Source organism: Phascolarctos cinereus, unplaced genomic scaffold (assembly GCF_003287225.1).
Source record: "Phascolarctos cinereus isolate Bilbo 61053 unplaced genomic scaffold, phaCin_HiC Scaffold_4;HRSCAF=312, whole genome shotgun sequence".
Lineage (NCBI taxonomy): Eukaryota > Metazoa > Chordata > Mammalia > Diprotodontia > Phascolarctidae > Phascolarctos > Phascolarctos cinereus.
In genome coordinates, this window is record NW_027555847.1 from 298943956 (window position 1) to 298960973 (window position 17018).

General features: G+C 36.9%; 1 protein-coding gene and 1 non-coding gene across 2 annotated transcripts in view; both read right to left on the reverse strand.

Moving 5' to 3' along the window:
- ADGRV1 (adhesion G protein-coupled receptor V1) overlaps positions 1–17018 on the reverse strand; it is a 712618-nt gene that overhangs the window by 684367 nt on the left and 11233 nt on the right.
- LOC144457231 (U6 spliceosomal RNA) lies at positions 14238–14344 on the reverse strand. Its single transcript, XR_013486558.1, has one exon. It is a non-coding gene; the product is annotated as a U6 spliceosomal RNA (small nuclear RNA).

The following is a 17018-nucleotide window of genomic DNA, read 5'->3' on the forward strand; positions in this document are numbered from 1 at the left end:
TGACCTTTTAGCTTCTGCTATTCCCTTGTCAATGACTTAGCTAGGATCTTCCCATGGTGTGAACATCAGGTAAATAATACTAAAAATATGATCCTTATGGAGCAAGGTTTTAGAGTTTAGAATTACCTTAATTCTATTACATCTCCTAAAGGGCATGCTAAAACTATAGAATTACTCCAGTGGAACCAGAGAGGTTTCATCATCAAGTTATCAATTATTCAGTCTGTAAGAATTCTTGTTCTTTGTAGTATCTACACTATGATTTACTAGCATGAACTATCAAAAACTGTCCTTTTCATTACCAACATTAATTTTGAATATAGCAACTCTTTCAAAGGAAAACAAAGTAGTCAAGCTGTAAAAACCAGTAGCCTAAGTAGCAGGCATGTCAAATATTAACAAAAAGATTAAAAATGTAGATATTCTATTATAGTTGGTTTTACTATACATAATCCATTTTCCTGGGGAAATAAATGTTACATACTTTAATTCAATATGCCGTAATACAAGAGGTAAAATCTATATTTCCTCCTCCTAATCCATTTTACAATTACAATAACAATAAAAATCCATAAGGACAAACTAGCAAACTCTGTGAGGCTAGGAAGTTTATTTCCTACTCTTATTTTCAATCTCCTTCACACTTACTCCTAGCTGCTTTTCCCACCAACAAATCTCCAACACCCTTTTGTCAGCTATAAATGATGTTTTGACTCTATGATGATACCATTAATAATGATACTACTGTTTCTTAGAAGAAACTATTAACTCACAAGAGTAAGGTAAATAACTTCCCCAGGTACCCAGATGTCAGCTTAACAGGACTTTTTCAAGGACACAGATAGAACCCTGAGGCCCTGGAAGAATTAATTAATTGTCGATTCACATACAAAAAGTGATTTAGCCTCAGCCTAACTAGGCAAGGATGTAGGGTCCAAAGTAAAGCTAAACAATGACATATAAGCTCAATGGCAATCTTTCATGAAATGAAAATAAGGGTGGCTCAGTTTCATTAATCCAGGTAGGTAGTCCCTGAAAAGAACAGGTGTTAGGTAAGAATTCCAGTAAACCCAGATGATGTGTTAATTAACAGCAATGCTAGGTCCGAAACAGTTGCATTTGGATAATACATAATTCAACAGCTCCATATATACTGAAGGAAACAAGGGCAGGCAGACTACTCTGACATTCAATGGATTTGGAGACATACCTTCATTCTCAGAGCATAGTTCACTTTCAGAGTAACACTGGCATAACACATACATCCATTTGGATTGAAACAGGCACTAAGAGATGAAAGAGGAAGGGAGGGAGAATTTAATAAGCAATTACTACTTGCCAGGCACTGGGTTAAGTGCTTTACAAATATCTCAATTGATAACAACTACCCTGGGAGGTAAGTGCTATTATTAGCCCCTAAGACAAACAAGGGTTAAATGACTTGCTAAGGGTCACAAAGCTATTCAGATCTTCCAGACTCTAGACTCTAGGACTGATCTTCTGTCCAATTTGTCACAATATGGTCACAAAAACAAAAAACTAGTCCCTGTCCTCAAGGAGCTTACATTCTATTGGGGGCGGGGGAAGGGGTGGTCGAGTGAAGAAGAACATCAGAAAAGAGAACAACACATACAGAAATAAGCAAATACCAAATAAATATAAACATTGGATGTGGGGAAGAGGCAAATATGCAACAATCTTCTCATCTACAAAATAAAGGGGTTGGGCTTGATGATTACTAAGGTCACTTCCAATGATAAATCTATTCTCCTATGATCCTCTTCAACATAGCCCATTCTCAGTCCTCCCCCTCTTTCCAGTCTCAGCCGACCCCAAGACAACCTTTAAGACTGACAACAATGAGGAAATCTCCTGTAATTTAAGAATTACTGAAGACAAAGCTCCCCCTGCGGCAAGAATCCAGTACAGGTAGTTAGCAGCCTTGAGAAATCTGAATAATCTCACACAATTCTTGTGGGAGGGTAAACTGTGGAGCAAGTAAGGGGTCCTATTATCCTCTGTACCACTCTAGATTCTCTTAGGTAAGGGATGCCAATTCAAAACATAAGAAATAGAAATGAAATTAGGGGGATCGGGTTGCCTCAATAGCACAATGTCTACTACTGGAGCTGGATCTGAACCCTAAGGAAAAACTGCAAGTATGGAAGGTGAATCACTCCTCAAAGGTGAGATTGATAACTTCATTCTTTGTTGAGAATGCAGTAATTGGGAATCCCTACAGCTAAGACCACAAACTCTGCAGACAAAATCTATCAGTCAGATGAGAAGAACCCTTTAGACTCACCCTGGTACCTATGATAACCACAGAGTTATGGCTTCCTATCGTCACTAGCAAATGCCAAAAGATAATATATACAAGAGGACACTTGTGAGAGGACAAGCAAGAGAACACTCCAGGCAGTGGATGAAAAAGATGCAGCTGAGGCCAATGTAGAGAGTTTTGCAGAGGACTTGCATGCTTAAAAAAGATGGCCCTCAGTTGAGGACCTTGCTTCATACTGCAACAAAACAAGTGAGCTCCCTCTTCTTCCCTCTTCCTTATCTCAAATGTCTTCTATTATCCCCTACTTTACCCCTGTCTCACATGAAGAGGTTGCTCTTGATTTTTTCCAAGATAAACTATTCTATATACATGTGACTCCCACTTTATCCCATATTCTCCATCAGATTGTCCTCTTCCTCAACCCGAATATATCACTAACCTTCAATCTCTCCCTGCCTATGAACTACTTCCCTTATGCCTACAAATATTCTCCTGTTTCTATCATCCTTAGGAAAGTGTCATTTGATACAACCATTCCTGTGATCATTCTATATATGTTCTCCATTTTGTGGATAAACTCCTTGAGAAAGCAATCTGTACAATGTGCTACCATCTACTGTCTTCTAACCTTCTGCAGTCTGGATTCTGATCTCTTCATTCAACAAAAACTGCTCTCTCCAAAATTATTAATGATTTCTTAATTGCCAAATCTAATGTCCATTTTTCAATCCTTATTCTTCTGGGCCTCTCTGCAGCCTTTGACAATGTTGATCACTCTCTTCTCTGGAATTCACTCTCCTTTCTAAGTTTTCATGACATTGTTCTCTCCTGGTTCTCCTATTTGTCTTATTGTTCCTCAATCTCCTTTGAGCTTCATCTAGACTAGGTCATGGGTGTGTCACAGAGCTCTCTCATGGGTCTATTTCTCATTTCCTTCTATACAATCTTACTCAGTGATCTCACCAGATTGAAGTTTATTGAAGAGGAAGATGACATGATCAGATCTGAACTGTAAGATTACTTTGGCAGTTGAGTAGAGAATGGACTAGAGTAGGGACCAACCAGAAGGCCATTATGCTTGTCCAGATGTGGAGTGATGAGGGTCTGTACCAGGGTAGTGGCTTTATAACTGGAGAGAAAGGAACATATACAAAAGATGTGGTAAAGGTAGAAATGCCAAGACTTGGTAGCATGATATGTGGGGTGAATATGTAAAAAGAAATGAGGATGACACTTAGTTTGTGGGCTTGGGTGAGTGGGAGGAAGGTGGTATCCTCAATGGTAACAGAGAAATTTGGAAAGGTGGGGGAGGTTTTGGAGAAAAGATAATGAGTTCTGTTTTAGATATGCTGAATTTTGAGATATCTACAGGATATCCAGAAACCATCAGCTCTTCTCCATATTACCACCAAAGTCCATCAGGAAGGAAAAAAAGAAACTCTATTCAAAATAACTACAAAATATATAAAATATTTGGAGGTATACTTATGAAGACAAACAGAACTTATGTGAAAACAACTACAAAGTTTAGAATACATTCTTTACAGAAATAAAAGACAAATGATTGTCAAAATATTAATTGTTCATGATTAGACTATGATAATGCAATAAAAGATAACGTTGCTAAAATTTATTTATTCAGTGCCATACTTACTCAAACTACTGAAATAGAACTTGAAAGAATAATAAAATTCTGATGCTTAGGGATACCCTGTAGAGGGCCGATCTTAAGAATCTGATAAGGGTTTAAGATCCAAGGCAGAGTTTGACCTCTGCCCAGGCTTTTACCCAAAAGGGCTCAATGATTAAGAGGTACGGCTCTCCAATCTCTCCCTGTTAGGAGGTTCCTGAAATATTCCTTCGCAATCTTTGAACCTTATATTTACACATCCACTCCTCTATGCAGGTGGTGCCAAGGCGCCTGGGAAAACCTTGGAAAATACAAACCAATCTAGGAACCCTGATAACGAGGAAATGTATGTTGTCACGTCCTCAGCAGATGTTTTGGGGAGGACTCTTTGAAGTTAGGCTAGATTTTCTCTCTACATCCTGTACCTTCAGATGAATAAACTGAGTCAGTTCTGCTGCTCTGCATGGCCCATGTCTCAAGTTTATTTCGCGCTGTTCCGTTCGGTGCACTATTTGATTGCTGGCAACAATACCCTGAAAACTGAAATTGAGCTGGCTGGGAGTAGAGGTAGCCAACTTGGATATAAAGGTCTGCAAACATAAGTCACTTCCTGGAGAGAGTTCTTATTAATGGATTCTACCACCATTATAAATGTTCTTCCTTGCTCCCTCTAGGGCAGGTATGGCAAAGATTGAAACTTTGTGGGCCACAGACCACAGTCATAAAGCAAATGGACAAAAGTATTGCATAGGTCATACAGAACAAGGAGTCAGTTACTACAGACATCCATCAGTGTTAAGCAAAGGTGCTGAAGGGACAGGCTAGGGTCTAGATCAAAAAGAGGATGCCAGTGTGCCACCAAAGAAATTTGGTTCCATTTAAGTGGAAGGAAAATGAGGAGGGTTCAAGCACAATCATCTGATGCAATTTATCATAATCACTACTTTGTGGGTATATGCAAATTTTTGTGCCTGGGTTTAGGAGTGTCACTTGACCTCCTATCTTTTCCAGAATAAGCTTCAACTGGACAGTTCCTCACTATCACCATCTTCTCAAAAGAAACCGCAATTATGAATTGGTCTAGAGTAGCATTCCTTCCTCAGAAGTTCTAGTAGAGCTTTCATTAATTCAGAGGTATAAAATAGAAGGCTGATTGCAAGGTTCTTTCCTCTAGGTTGGATAGTTAATCACTAAGTGCTAAAGATGTCCTAGTACCTAGTAGAGGTGAAGATCTCCTTTATAAGGAACTCAGCCTGTCCCTTCTTGGCCTAGGCTAGTGAAACACTGAGAATACATGAAGTAGGCTGGAGGTTATAGTCAAGAGCCCAGAAGGTTTGCTATCTGGACAACGGAGAAGGTTTATATTTTAATCTGTTGAGAGTTGTTCCATGCTTACTGCATACGTTCAAGGAACTCCTCTCATGCTTTGATATTTTGCTACGTAAAATAATTTTTCTGCACTATCTATGGCAGGTCAGATTAATTATCTACCACTGTCAGAGCAAAATGTGTATGTGTATGACAGAGAAAGACAAAGACAGAAAGACAGAGAGAGACAGGAGAAGAAAGGAGAAGAGAGGAGAGGCAGAAGAAAAAGTAGGCAGTGAAAACAATAGTGAGTGTTCAGTATTGAAGAATAAATGGCATTATTTTAAAAGAACATTGCGATGTGGAGGCCCATCCTCCTGGTAATAAGAGGTATAGCCTCATCTGTTTCTCTACTGAATTTAACATCTACACCAAACTTTTTGTGTGTGTTCAATCTTCCCTTGCTTGGTTCAGATAAGAGTAGAGTTCACAAGATACCCACTCTCCCAAGCCCTCTTCTGTGTCTACATACTCTTCTGGGACACTACAATTACAAGAAACAATAAGTTACTCCCCCTTCTTCCTCATTTCTCCCCTAAAGCATTCCTTTTTTTCTTCCGGATCTTTCTTGTCTTAAACAAAACAGAACAAAAAATATCCCAAGTCCTATATTTGTCTTTGTTCACTTGATTACGTGAAGATAGTTAGATTCTGAAGGAACACTAGGTTTTTTGTCTATTTGAATGTAAGAACTTCATTATAATTTAGACCCTTCCATTTGCTCATATTTAGTTAACTTTGTATGTTTCTCATATCCTACATTTATATTTTTTAAATTCTACCCAGTACTAGTTTTCATCAAGAATACTTTAAAGTCCTCTACTCTATAAAAATTCTGTTTTTTTCTCTGTAGTGTTATACTCAGTTTTGTGGAATAAGTTCTTCTCAATTTAAGACTTTTGCTTTTTGGATTGTCATATTCCAGGATTTCCTCTCTTTTATCTAATTGCAGCATAGTCTTATGTGATCTCAACTGTGTTTCCCTAGTATTGAACTCTTTCTTTCTGGCTGCTTTCAATATTTTCTTTTTGACTTGGAACTTTTGTTTTGGGACTATTATATTCATAGTAATTTCAGTTTGTGATTGTTTTCAAGTGGTGACAGGTAAAATCTTTTTTTCACTTAGTTCTCTAGTTCTTATATATCTCAACAATTTTGTTTTATGATTTCTTAAAATATGTTGTTAATGTTTTATGTTTCATCAAGTTTTCAAGAAGGCAAATGGTTTTTAAATTATCATTCTTCCACCCACTTTCTAAGGTACTTGTTTCTCATAGTAAGTAATACTTTTTAAGTTCTTGCAATTTTTCTTCTGACTTTATTCTAATATTTCTGTTATCATATGGAACCATAAAGTTCTGGTTTTTTTCCATTCTATTTACCAGGAAGTCCACTAATTGGATAAGGTTTACTACTTTCTATTTTAAGCCACTCGTTCAACTTCCATTATTTTCCCCAAAAGCTTTAAATTCATTTTAAAATTCTTACTTCATTTCTTCCAGCCAATCTTGGAATCTCTGTGACTGACTCATTCTTTTCTTTAAAGGTGCTTTGTGGCAGAGTGGATAAAGCACTGAGCCTGGAGTCAGGAAGACCAGAGATCAATTCTGGCCTCAGAAAGTTACAAGCTGTGTGACCCTGAATGAGTCATTTAACATGTTTGCCTCAGTTTCCTTGTCTGTAAAATGGAGATAAGAACAGCAGCTACTTTCCAGGGTTGTTGTAAAGATCAAATGAGATAATACTTGTAAAAAAGTGCTTAGCATAGTGCCTAGAACATAGTAGATACTATACAAATGCTTATTCCCTTTCTTTCCCCACCTTTTTTCTGAAGCTTTACTTGTACTAATTATGACTTTACTCTCTTCTGGTTTTGCCTTTTTGGCAAATTGGTATTTCTTCATCTTATTCAGTTTTTTTCTATTTACTCACATCTTCAGACTCAGTCCTGGGTTGGGACTTCATGCCAGGGTCACCTTCTGTTCCTTTCTGCCCTCTTGGCTGGGTTGTGCAATCCCCATTTTGTAGTTTGGACGCTTCTACAGATCTGAGTGATGTGGCTGGGACAGTACCCCCCTACCACTCCTTCTACTACAATCCCTGGTTCTTACTTCTGCTTCCTAGTAGTCAAATGTAACGTGCTGGCCTCAACCCCATCTCTGTCTCTTTCTCCTTAAACAAGTTCCCAACCAGGAGAAAGGAAACATGCATTTACTGGAGATAAATACAAGCAAAAATAAAGATAGTCTCTACAATCTAGAAGTTTACATTCTAAAGGAGGAAGATAATACACAAAAGGGAACTAAAAATGGAGGAGGGGGAGAAATGAAGATACTTTTGCACAAAGGCATGGTTTTAAAAGTGCAAGAGTCAGGAAAGAGACAGGAGAAGAATAAAGACTGACTTGACAATGCCACTCCACAAAATGGAGGCCCCAGGATGAACTCACCAACAGCAGAAATGGGGCCAGCCTCATAAAGTAGACTCTGTTCCCTTCCTAAGCTATGACAGACCCCAGAGATATAGCCAGATATAGGAGACTGTGCTGTTCTCAGGCATCCTGGAGGGGCCCTGGCAGATAAAATCTCTGGACTCTGTCCTGGCCCTATCTCCTGCTATAGCTCTAGCAAGAGCACTAGCTTTAATGATCTTGGAATGCCTCCAGCTGTGTACATACTTTCCAGGCCTATCCTCCCACGCAGTGACTTACTAGGGATTGAGTTTGTGTCCAATGGGGCTACAACTTGCCAGGGCCAATAAAGATTCTGCTGGATCCCACACTGAGTACTCACATACATCTGGCCATCTCCTTGTGCAGTCCTGAAGTGGATGAAGAAGCTTACAAGTATTTCTCTTATATTTTCTTGTTCATTGCTTACATGGTGCTCCACTAAATATTTGCTGGGATTGCAGTTAGGAGAGCTAGGCTTCTCTAGGCCCTTTCATACTACAATCTGCATGGCCCACCTGTGCCACTTTGTCTTCCTAGCACCTAGCACAATGACTTGTCCATAGTGGTGTTTTAAATAATGCTTATTGATTTGAGTATAACACTCGAGAAATGAAAATATATTTACATTTTGCAACTGCTTACACAAGTATTATACTTAAGTCAGTCAATACATGCTCATGTTCTAACAATGAATCAAGATATAAAGCTTTACTTAAAATAAGTTGCTGCTTTGATAACAGAAAATTAAGTAAAAATATAATTCTGAGCATACTAATTGGAGCTTCTTTAATGATAACACTAGTCTACAATAGGTCTTTAGCCAAAGCAAATACATTTATATGTACATGTGAACATATGTATATGTATATATGTATGTATACATATATCTATATATATGTACACATGTGTCTATGTGTGTAACACCTTACTGGTTCTTGGACATGACCAATTTTTGCTGATTTTTTCCTTGCCCATTCATGCTACTACAAAACATTTTGATACCAAAATATTTGTCCTAGGAGAGTTAGGAGTATCAATTAATGCTCTTTTTCTGGATAATGAGGCAGGAGGAAAGAAGCAGACAGACTTATCTTTTTTTTCATGGGTTCTAGACCAGTAAAATATTTCTAGTTCTAAGTTTCTACTACATAATCCCAACTCTTTATATAAAGTTCAAGTCTCTAAAAGTCCATTTCCTACACACATATATTTGCATATTTGTTCCCCTCCTGGCCCCTGTACCTAATTAAGCAAACTCTGTGCTCAGCCAAGACTGAAACATGTTTTTGATTCTTTGCCATTTGGTCTGGCATTTACATTAATAGAGCAGGACATGGATCAATGTACTGTGTCATGTGTATCCATAGGATTGCAGGCTGAAGCTTTTTGCTCTGCTTGTGTTCTCAGAGAGATGCCATGTCACTTGGCAGCTCAGTTGATGCTACTACATTAAGCTTGTCAACAGCCCTCAAAAACATCCTTCAGGTCCCAACCATCCCTCTAGACAGGAAGAGTTCTACTCACAAATTTTGGTGACTGACTAACCTAATGGTTTTTTAAGACTAGAACTAATAGAGAATGACTTGTAGTCACACTATGGTTTTAACACAGTGGACATGAATCATATAATTCAACATTCAACAAATATTTATTAAATATTTATTCAAAGCATTGCATCAGGCACTGGAATAGACAGTTCAGATGAGATCTAAAATCTAGAACTAGAAGGGACCTTACAAGTCCTCTAATCTCCTTTTATAGGTGAGCAAAATGAGGTTCAATCAAGGTAACCAAGGTAACTGGGCTAGTAAGTGAGAGAATTTGAATCCAAACATAAGTTCTCTGACATTAAGTCAAGTGCTCCATGCTACACCACACTGACTTCCATTATAGTGTCTCTATTCTTATGGAGTTTACTGTTGAATAAAGGGAAGAGACAAAAATAAAGATAACTATTATATAGTTAGTATCATAGAGAAACAAAAGAAAAAGAATAAAGTAAAATCTTCTAAGATAAAGTAGCTGTGAAAATAAAATGAAACAAGATTTTTCCAGGACCATGTTTGTTAGGCATACTGCTACTAACAAAACATCCCTCCAAAATGAAGGTATGCATATAGCCTGAACATTTATGCAGCTTCTAAAGGTGCCTAACTCTAAGAGAACAATATTTGTTGTCATTCACTCTTGTCCAATTCTTCGTGACCCTGTGAACCATAGCCCACCACTGCTGTCCACAGAATTTTCTTGGCAAAGATACAGATTTGCCATTTTCTTCTTCAGTGGATTAAGGCAAACAGAGGTTAAATGACTTGCTCAGGGTCACAAAGCTACTAAGCCTCTGGGACCGGATTTGAACTCAAGTCTTCCCAACTCCAAGCCCAACACTCTATCCACTATGCCACCTAGCTGCCTCAAAAAGACAAACATATACAACATAAAAAAATCAAATAAAGTTAAATTCTCCCCATAATGAGGAAGAAGTATGTAAAATAAACCCAACCATCACCTGACAGAGAGGTGATGGACTCAGATAGGAGACAAAAATATGTTTTCTGGACATGGAATATATTGGAATTTATTTTGTTTGTCTAGGCTTATTTTTTCAATGGGAAAGAGGGGAAAATGTGAGGGAGAGAAAATAAATTTATGTTTACTTAAAAAAAATGAAGAAATTTTTAGAAATAATTAAAAGACCAACAAAAATTATCATTCTCTGTATACTAACAGCAAAACCCAATAGGAAGACATAAAGATAAATTCAATTCAAACTTACCAAAGACTACAAAGAATATTTTGGGTTTTACCTACAAAGACACAGAAACTATATGAATATAATTACAAAATACATTTTTATAGAAATAAACAGACCTAAATAATTAGATAAATACTAATTGCCTATGGTTGGGCTGTCCAAATATGATAAAAATGGCAATGCAATCTAAATTAATTTACACAGTATAATAACAAACTACCAAAAGGGTTAATTTTATAAAGCTAGAAAAAAAATAACAAAAATTCATGTAAATGAACAAAATATCCATCAAGGAAATCTCAAGAGAAATGATGAAAAAAAGTGTGAATGAGAAAGGTCTACCAGTACCAGTTTTCAAACTACACTCCAAAGCCTTAAGCATCAAAACCATTTGGTACTGGTTAAAGAAACAGAAAAAGTTGATCAGTGGAAGAGATTAGGTACATAAGATCCAGAAGCAAATGAAGATAGTAGCAGAGGGTAACTATTGGTGTAAAGACTCCTTATTTAACAAAAACTTCTGTGAAAACTAAAAAGCAGATTGGCAGAAATTGCATTTAGCCCATCATTTCATACCACATAGCATAATTAGCTTTAAATGGATACCTGACCTAGAAATAAAAGGTCACATCATAAACAAAGTTAAGTACAGAGAAGGAGGTACTTTTCACAATTATGAAAAGGAAGAGTTCTTGTCTAAATAAAAGATGGAGAAGATCCCAGAAGATAAAACAGACAATTTTGATAACATAAAATTGAAAAAAATTTACACAAAGAAGACAATATAATTAAAATTAGAAAGGAAACAGTTAATTGTAGAAAAAAAAACCTTTGATACATAGAGAACACAAACAAATATATAAAAACAAGAGCCATTCCCCAAAAGATAAATAATCCAAGGATTCGAACAGATAGTTTTCAAAAGAGGAAATGGAAGCTATTAATAACCACATGTCCCATATTAGGAATAATAAGATAAATGCACATCAAAAGACCTCTGAGGTTCTATCTCACACTCATCAGATTGGTAAAGATGACCAAAAAGGGAAAATGACAACTATTGCCAGTGTTAGAGGGAATAGTCACAATAATACACTATTAGGTGGCACTGTGAATTATTTGTCCACTCATTCAGGAAAGCAATTTGGAATTTATATCCAAAAGTTCACTGAACTCTATTTAACCTTTACCCCAATGACACCACTATAAGACAATGAGATCAAAGAAAGAAGGAAAGGAGTCATGTATCCAACATTATTCAGTTCAGTATTTTTTGTTATTGCAAAGAACTGGAAACTAAACCAATGGCCATCAATTTAATTTATTCTACTCTACTTTATTTTCAGTACCAAATTCTCTCCCTCCACCCCTCTCCAATCCATTGAGAAGGCAAGAAATACAATACCCATTATATTATGAAGTCATGAAAAACATATTTCCACACTAGGGGAAATGCCTAGTGATTCCCATACTAGTGATTAAATGCCCACCAATTTGTTCAGCCATTTTCCATTTATGATATAGAGTACTGGAACACTATTTTGTGCAATAAAAATATAGAAAGGAACACATTCAGGAAAACATGGGGAAAATAGTGATATAAAATGAAGTGACAAGAACTCTGAGAAAACCAATCAGTGCTTCTATTTTCTCTTCTCACTCACTTCTAAATCCTCTGCACTCTGGATTCTGACCTCTTCATTCAATGATCTTCCCATTCTAATGGCTTTTTCTCAAGCCTTATTCTTTTAGACCTTTCTGCAAGCCCTGACACTGCTAACCACTCTCTCCTGCAGACTCTCTTCCCTCTAGGTTTCTATGATACTACTCCCTCCTGGTTCTCTTCCTATCTGTCTGTTTACTCCTTATTCTCCCCTGCTGAGTTTTAATTCAAGTCAAGACCACTATAACAATAACAACAGTAATAATAGCTAATATTTATGTAGCACTGACTGTGTACTAGGAACTATGCTAAGCACTTTACACTTATCTCATTTGATCCTCAAACAATCCTGTGAGGTAGGTGTTATTATCATCCCTATTTTACAGATGAGGAAAGTGAGGCAGAACAGAGGTTAAGTGACTAGACCAGTTCCACAGCTATAAATGTCTGAGATCACATTTGAACTCAGGTCATCCTGACTCCAAGCCCAGTGCTCTAAAAACTGGTCCACTGTAGCTTCCTACTAACCATGGGTATAGTAGGGCAGTGAATAAAGGTCCAATCTGGAATCAGGAAGACTCATCTTTCTGAGTTCAAATATGGCCTCAGATACTTACTAGCTGTGTGACCTGGCCAAGTTGCTTAATCTTGTTTGCCTCAGTTTCCTCATCTGTAAAATTATTTGGAGAAGGAAATGGAAAACTACTCTATTATCCTTGCCAAGAAAAACCCCAAATGGGATCACAGAGAGTTGGACAGCATGACTGGGAAAAAAAACAGCTCTGGGTGTGTCTCAAAGTTCTGTCCTGAGCTCTCTACTCATTTCCCTCTATACTATCTAGGTCAGTAGTTTCACCAGATCCAAGGGTTCAATTAACATTTCTATGAAGATTATTTTAAGATCTTTTTATCCATCTCTCCTGACTTCTATACCTGTATCAGCAACTGCCTAGTGGATATCTGAAGCTGGATGTCCAGGAGATACCTCAAAACTCAATATGTCCAAAACAGAACTCATTAACTTCCACAAAAAAAAACTTCCCCTCTTCCAAACTACGTTATTACTGTAGAGGAAATAACCATCCTTCCAGGCACCAAGGCTCACAACCTAGGCATCATCCTCTATTCCTCATTCACATTCACCCCACACATACAATCTGTTGTCAAATCTTGATATTTCTACCTCCAGAAGATCTATCAGACATGCTCCCACTCACACTGCCACCACTGGTGCAGGGTTTTACTACCTCCCATCTGAGCTACTCTCTCCCTCTTCATCTTTACGTCTTGGAGTCCCTGGCTTCCTGGAGGAATCTCAGCTCAAATCCTATCTTCTTCAAAGACTTTCCCAGTCCCCCTCAATGCTAGTGCCTTCCTTCTGTGATTATCCCCAATTTATTCTGTATCTTGTTGTACACAGTCGTTTGATGTCTCCTCCACTAAGATTGTGAGATCTTGACAGTTAAGACTGCTTTTGCCTTTCTTTGTAACCCTTGTACTTAGCACAGTGCCTGTTGGCACCTGAGAAATAAATCTTGTTGGCTTGACTTGATTACCTCAAGTCTCTCTCCCCTATGGTCTATCCTCCAATAAGTTTGTCAAAGTGAATTTTCTGAAGTCCAGATCTACCATGTCTCCCTGCTACTCAATTTAACTCCAGGAGCTTTCTATTACTGCCAGCATCAAACATAAAATCCTCTCAGGCTTCCGAAGTCCTTCACAGACTGGCTAACTTGCCAGTCTTCTCATGCTTTATCTCCCCTACATGTACTGAAGCACCTAGTCACACTGGGCTACTGGCTGCTTCTCACAGACAGCAGCCTTCTCCTGATTCTCTGCCTTCTTTCTGACTTTCACCATTCCTAGAATGTTATTCTTGCTCATTTTCACCTGCCGGCTTCCTTGGCTTTCTTCTTCTTCTCTAAATTTCATCTTATTTTCAGTTCCAAATTCTCTCCTCCCATTTCCCCACCCACTGAGAAGGCAAGAAAAATAAAACCCATTACAAATAGGTATAGGCATGCAAAAAAAAAATTCACATTAGCATAATGGGCCCCCCCCCCAAACAAGGCGAAAAGAAAAAAGAAAAATATTAAATGCTTCATGAATTTTCATGTCATCCTTGCACAGGGACCATGTTAATCTTCTCTGGACCATTCCAATTTTAATATATGTGCTGCCCAAGTGAGCACTCTGCCTTCCTTCTAGACTCAGCTCAAATCCAACATTTTGCAAGAAGTCTTTACTGGTCTCACTTACTACCCCAACTCCTAACTGTGCCTTTTCTATAAGACCACCTCCCAGTCACACTATATGTATCTTATATGTACACAGTTGTTTGCATATTGTCTCCTACATTATTATGTGAACTTCTTGAGGCAGGGACTATGGTTTTTGCCTTTCTTCATATCCTTGGCACTTAGTACAATACCTGGCATATATTAAGGAAGTGCTTGATAAGTGTTTGTTGATTGGGCACTAACATTCTCCACAATGACTAGAACATTGTAAAGAAAAGCAAATTTAAAAGACGTAAGAACTTTGGTCAATTTGATGATAAGCCATGACTCCACAGGACCCATGATAAAAGTAGTGCACCCCACCTCTTAACAGAGAAGTGATGGACTACAGGTACAGAAACAAACATACATTATTTTAGGGTTAATTTTTTTTTTAATTTTGAGTTCCAAATTATCTCATTCCCTCCAGCCCCTCCTCTACCCAATGAGAAAACAAGTAATATGATACCTATTATATATGTAAGTCATGCAAAACATATTTCTTAAACAAACAAAACCAAGAAAAATATAGAAAATGAAAAACAATATTCTTCAATCTTCACTCAAGAGTTCATCAGTTCTCTCTGGAAGTGGATTTTTCATCACAACTCCTTTGGAATTGTCTTGGATGACTGTCTTGATCAGAGTAGTTACATCTTTCACAGTTGATCATTGTTACAAGAATGCTGTAACAGCATACAATATTCTCCTAGTTTCGCTCACTTCACTTTGCATGAGTTCATATAAGTCTTTCCAGGTTTTACTGAAACAATTACCCTCATCATTTCTCCTAGCACAATAATATTCCATCACAATCATATACCACAACTTATTCAGCCATTCCCCAACTAAAATAACAGACACACATTCTTAGACATAGCCAATTTGTGGATTTGTTTTGCTTAACGAAGCTTATTACAAAGAATAGCTTTTTTTAGTGGGGAGGGTAAAAATTGGCGCACACACACACACAAAATAAGGTCATGAAAGTGATTTAAAAAAAGAAAAAGAAATCAATGAAGCACCTTTTTTAATGTGCAGAAGAGAACAAAAGTCAATGCAGAGGGATCACAATTAAGACAACTGTGCAACTAACGTGTGTGTGTGTGTGTGTACACTCCCCAAGCTAGTTCTTTATATGTGAAAATTCATATATGAAAATTTGTTGATGTTTGTTGAGTTCAGAATAACAAAAAATTAAAATTCTGAAAAAGGAGAGTGAGGAAATATCCCATAGAGAATTCTAAACATTTACTATACTGGAATTTTGTTATGTAAAATACTGCTTAAGTAACTGGACCATTCAAAAGCTATGAACAGGTTGTTTTCAGGTCAGGTAATTAAAGCTACATATAGTCATATGAAAAAATGCTCTACAAAAAAAAAATGAAAGAAAAAATACTCTAAATCACCATTGATTACAGAAATGCAAATTAAAAGAACTCACATCAGATTGGCAAAAATGAAAGAAATAGAAAATTATAAATGTTGGAGGGGATGTGGGAAAATTAGGACATTGTTGGTGGAGTTGTGAACTGATCCAACCATTTTAGAAAACAATTTGGAACTATGCCCAGTGTGCTATAAACTGTTCATACCCTTTAGATCCAAAATACCACTACTAGGTCTGTATCCTAAAGAGATTTAAACTTTTTAAAAAATGATCTATTTGTACAAAAACATTTATGGCAGCTCATTTTGTGGTAACAATGAATTGGAAATTGAAGGGATTTCAATCAATTGGGGAATGGCTAAAGAAGCTGTAGTATATGATTGTGATGGAATACCATTGTGCTATAAGAAATGAATAGAAATGCTTTCAGAAAAACATGGAAAGACTTACATAAAGTGATGCAAAGTGAAGTGATTAGAACAGGGAGAACATTATACATAGTAACAACAATATTGTACGATGAGAAATTGTGAATGACTTAGCTGTTCTCAACACAATGATTCAAGACAATTCCAAAAGATGTATGATGAAAAATACTATCCATTTCCAGAGAAAGAACTGATGGCGTCTATAGGCAAATCGAAACATACTATTTTTTACTTTACTTTTTTTCATTTTTTGTCTGTTTTCTTTCACTACATGAAAAAACATAAGGAAATATATTTTCCATGGTTGCATATGTATAATTATATCAAACTGCTTACACTCTCAGGGAAGGGGGAAGGAATGGAGGAAGGGAGAGGATTTGGAACTCAAAAATGTAATAAATTAATGTTTAAATTGTTTTTATAAATTAGGAAAAAATAAAATATTATTTAAAAAAATAACTGGACAATTGACTGGAAGTTGGAAGTGCTGTGGTTAAGGTAAGATTCACTACCAAGAGACCTGATATGGATTTTTTAAAGAAATATTTCAGATAAGATTTAAAAGTATTGATATATACTTTTTAAGTTAGGCAAAATATCTTCATTAAAAGTCAAATAACAATTTATACAATAACAACAATAATACTGTAAAGACAACCACCTACTTTAGAACTGTCATAAACACAGTAACCAACCATTATTCCAGAGGACTCAAGATGAAACATTCTACCTAACACCTGATAGTTGATGGACTCAGAGGTACAGA